We start from the raw sequence: 4,865 nt of genomic DNA on the forward strand, positions 1-4,865 counted from the left end.
GTGATCATCCTGGCTGGTGCCCTGCCCCCCAGTACACACACAAGAGGTGGCAAGAGTGTGGGGGCTGATGGCATCAGGCAGCATCTGCAGCCTGCCAGCTCCTTGGCCAGTGCACTCTGGGGCTATGCAACCTGTGCAGCGCAGGTGAATTGATTACCTGTCCAACCAGCAGATTGAGGCAGAGATGTGGGGGACGGGGAGGCATATGACCTGGACACGCCACACAGGCTGTGGGATAGCCGGGAGTTGATGGGCCAAAGTAGGTAGCAGGCTGCAGGAGGCTCATCTTTGTGAGGTGGCACTGGTAGCAGACAGAGGTAGAGGCGTGGTGGGAGAAGGCAGGCAATCTGGATGTGCCACACGGGTCATAAGGCAAGCCGAGAGATACAAAGACGAGCCTCCCGCAGCCGGCCGGCCACTCTGTAAACCACTTAGAGAGGGCTGTAAAGCACTGTGAAGTGATATATAAGTCTAAGTGCTATTGCTATCACTCTGCTTAAAATCTGGATTCTATTTACTGGCTATTGGGTAAACAGGGTGCTAGGGAGGTGGAGTGCTTAGCCTGAAGACATGCAAAGTGTGGCATTCTCCCTAGACTGGTGATGGCAAACCTATGGCATGCATTCCACAGGTGGCACGTGGAGCCCTATCTGCGGGCACGCTCCACTGCGCATGCGTGTGCACCTCCCACCAGCTAGCTGATTTTGGGGTCTCTGCTGTGGAGATGTGTGAGCATGTGCGGCAGGCGAGGAGAGTGTGGGGAGCGCCCTACAGCCCATTTTTGGTTCCAGGAAGCTTCAGGGAGGCCTGTGAGGCCCAGGAGGGAGGGGGAGTGCGGAGAGGGCATGCGTGCATGCATAGGGCGGTGCATTATGAGTGTGGGGGCGCATATGCTGTTGCACGCAAAGGATTTCAGCATGTGAGGAGAAAAAGTTTAGCCATCACTGCCCTAATCACTCCTGTCAATGCAAGACTAGATACTCATGGAAGGGAGCAACATCATGTCCTTTCTTCCCCTCAAACAAGGATTATCCTCTACCATACCCTTACTGAGATCTGTCGGAGTGGCAGTGTCACATGATGGCCAGGACTGAAACATTCCTCTGTGCACTGTACAGTTCTCTTGCCTGCATACTCAAGCATGACAGGCAGGAGACGCTTTGCTAATTACATCTGCTTAAGGTGGGTGATGATTGCCTCAGGAATGCAGCTTTGGGTTCCTCTGTCCCTTACAGCTCAAAGCCTGGCTTACAAGAAGGCAATCTTGCTTCTAAAATCTAATCTGAAAAATGGTCAACTCTTGCATAATTCATGTTTTAAACATTCTCTGTATTTCCTTTTTTTTTTTAATAAAAAGATTTTTATTAGATAAACATTAAAAACATTGGACATAGTGCGACATTTCTGGCATAAACGTTTTCATATAGTGATTAGATCTTACGACAATTACATTTTATATCCATTGCATAGCTGTATGTAGTCAGTCAGTTGATCCTTTCTTTTATATAATTACTAACTATTCAAATAAATACCCAATTCCTACCTATCACGCCTTCTTAATACCATATTTTCCAATTCTTAACTTGTCTGTGTCTTTCTGTCCCGGCCCTTTCCCCTCATTTCTAACTATTGGTACCATTTATCCCAGATTTCATGATATTCCGTCTCTCCCTGAAGACCAGAACTGAATGCAGGATTCCAAGTGTGGCCTTACCAAGGCCTTATAAAGTGGTATTAACCCTTCACGTGATCTTGATTCTCTCCCTCTGTTGATGCAGCCTAAAACTGTGTTGGCTTTTTTGGCAGCTGCTGCACACGGCTGGCTCCTTTTTAAATGATTGTCCACTAGGACTCCAAGATCCCTTTCACAGTTACTACTACTGAGCAAGGTCCCACCTATACTGTACCTGTGCATTCCGTTTTTGTTGCCTAAATGTAGAACCTTATTCTTTTCACCATTGAATTTCATTTTATTAGATAGTGCCCAATGTTCAAGTTTGTCAAGATCCTTCTGTATCTTAGAGACAATTTCAAGACAATGGGTCAAAGGACTCTACAGAAGAAAATATTACTAAGAATCAGGAAAGTATAGGCAGTGGGGCTAATTCTTTTTCTTTTTTTTAATTAAAAGAGTTTTGTACAAACAAATTTTCCCCCTTTTCACCCCCCCTCCACACTATATAAATCTCATACAAATGCTATACCCCCCCAACCCCCCCGCAAAAATTCACATTCAAATATTATACCAAACACTTTACCCCCTCCCCTCCCCCATCTTAAAATAGATTACTCATAACCCCTCTCCTCCCAACAAACACTATATAAATTTCTCTTAAATTAATAATAACACATTGATCATTTTCTAAGCTAATTTAACATCTATAACTCTTAATATAAATTTCTGCATTCTCTGTATTTCCAAATGCCATATGTCAGCTGCAGTCCCTAGCCCGTGTACTTGTATGACTCATTATTTTCAGTGAGATGTGACTGCATTTTAGAAATGCAGAAATACTAATGTATGAATTAGAAGAATTTATCATAGGACATAGACATAAACAGGGATGCTTTGCACTGAAATCTAAAACATCTGAATACCTAAGCACCAAGTATATAGGTCTACATCAGTGCCTCAATTTGATTATTTTACAAAACAGTTCAAGAAATCCATTATAAGTCCTTTGAGATGACCCAAACACATGAAAAACTTCCCTCTCTAAAAAGGATCTATGTAAGAATGTCTGCTTCCACCTAAAACATCATAGTTCATGATGCGTTCTTTTTTTCAGTGTCTCTTCAGCTCTTGTCTGCTTGGGACTGAAAGCTTTATGTAGTTTATCTTCAGTGTGTTGCAGTATAATGAGTCTAGTGGGAATACTTTGTTTTTGGACTCTTGACTACTTCTGTAATTTCTGCTGCTTTCAGTTCCTCGGCAGTTTCACGTACATGGACCACAACATTTGGAATGGTTTCAGTTCCTGCATGATGTTCATATTAGTCCCCTAACATTTATTTAAAAACAGCGAAGGACAATTTGTACATTTGATAATACAACATGCACGTTTTCCTAATGTATCGCATATGGCCGCTAACTAAATAAAATGGAGGTTCAATAACAGGCAGTTATGGATTATAGTTGGCTGTTTGCCTTTGCTGATGACTGTGTCCTGGCAATCTATAGCTGTTGCCTCTTATGAAGGATCATTCTGTGCTGGTAGAGAAGCAAGTTCTGCATTTTTGCACAGTGGTCCAACCCAAGCAAGAAATGGTTGTATGATATCAAACCAGACATGATTGAGGACCAATGGATAGGCGAAGGACTCCCCCACCCACCCCCACCCACAAACTTGCTGTCTGCTGATCAGCTCGCTTTACTTTCTTGTGGCTCAACACCTTCCAGGTGCCTTGCAAAAGGAAAGGAAGTGGTGTAAACAGCAGTGGTGGGTTTCAATTTTTTTTAGAACCTCTTCTGTAGGTGTGGCCTGCTTTGTGGGAGTGGCTTGGTGGCCATGTGACCAGGTGGGAGTGGCTTGCCTGCCATGTGACTGGGTGGGCGTGGCCAACTTGTAAAATATGGTAAAACTCATTTAACAACTGCTCTTGCTTAGCAACCAAAATGTTGGCTCAGAAACTCTGGCATTGAAGTGTGCAAGTCTTAAAGCTGTCAAGTTACAAGAACTTTGCAACCCTAACCCTTTAGAAAAAAACTCCAGGGGTGTTCAAACTTGATAGCTTTAAGACTTGTGGACTCCAACTCCCAGAATTCCTTCTCTCGCTCTTCATCTTGATGATGTGCGGACAGGTGGGGGGAGGGAGGTGGAACCGGTTCTAAACGGCACTGAGGATTAACAACCAATCAGGTACCCTGACACAGTGCTGCAATCTGGGTAATAATAATGCTCCGGCTTTCTGAGGTCCCAGTCAAGGGACAACGTGCAGGCATATAGAGATCAAGCACCTTCTCCTCGCACATGTGTTAATCGTTCCTGACTCTAGGGCGCGGTGCTTATCTCCGTTTCAAAGCCAAAGAACCAATGCTGTCCGAAGACATCTCCGTGGTCATGTAGCTTGCATGACAAAGGTGCACAGAACGCTGTTACCTTCCCACCAAAGATGGTTCCTACTTTTTTACTTGCATTTTTTATATGCTTTCGAACTGCTAGGTTGGCAGAAGCTGGGACAAGTAACTGGAACTCACTATTACGTGGCGCTAGGTATTCGAACCGCCAAACTGCGGACCTTTTTGATCGACAAGCTCAGTGTCTTAGCCACTGAACCACCGCATCCCAGCGGTACCTGTATCGGGATGCCTTGCAGTGTAGATTTGGCCTAGAAATTTCTCCCTGTTAACCACTTCAGTGTATTCTGTGTTCTAATATATATAGAAAAATGCATTTTTATTGCTTCTAGTACTTTTATTCCAGGAAAAGAACAGGAAACCGAGGTCAATTTTTTTTTAACCCAGGCATCAAAACAGAGATGAGAGATTGCTTAAGGCCGGGGATGACATACGTTGATGATCAAAAGGGAGAATAGCATCGGCAACAGCTGAAGGTCTCAATGCAAGCCTACGTCCCCCTCTTCCTGCTTCATTTAGGCAGCATCCTCCCGCTCCCCCCCTCCCTCCGCTTGCGGTTGCTACCAGCAGCCCGCCACTCTTGAGCGGCCCCTCCCGCCCCGATTCTGCTGCCGGTCTCCCCAAGTCCTCATCTCTCCTCTTCTAACCCGCCCCTTCCCCATCATCACGCGGCGCACGATGCCTGGCCGCCCGCCTCGGCTCCCCTAGTAACAGAGTCTGGTTAACTTCGCCTCCAATCAGCAGAGGCTGACTCCCCCTGAGCCAATGGCGACGGGCCGGGGCGGGG

Source organism: Natrix helvetica (genome assembly GCF_964273705.1).
Source record: "Natrix helvetica genome assembly, chromosome: 1".
Lineage (NCBI taxonomy): Eukaryota > Metazoa > Chordata > Lepidosauria > Squamata > Natricidae > Natrix > Natrix helvetica.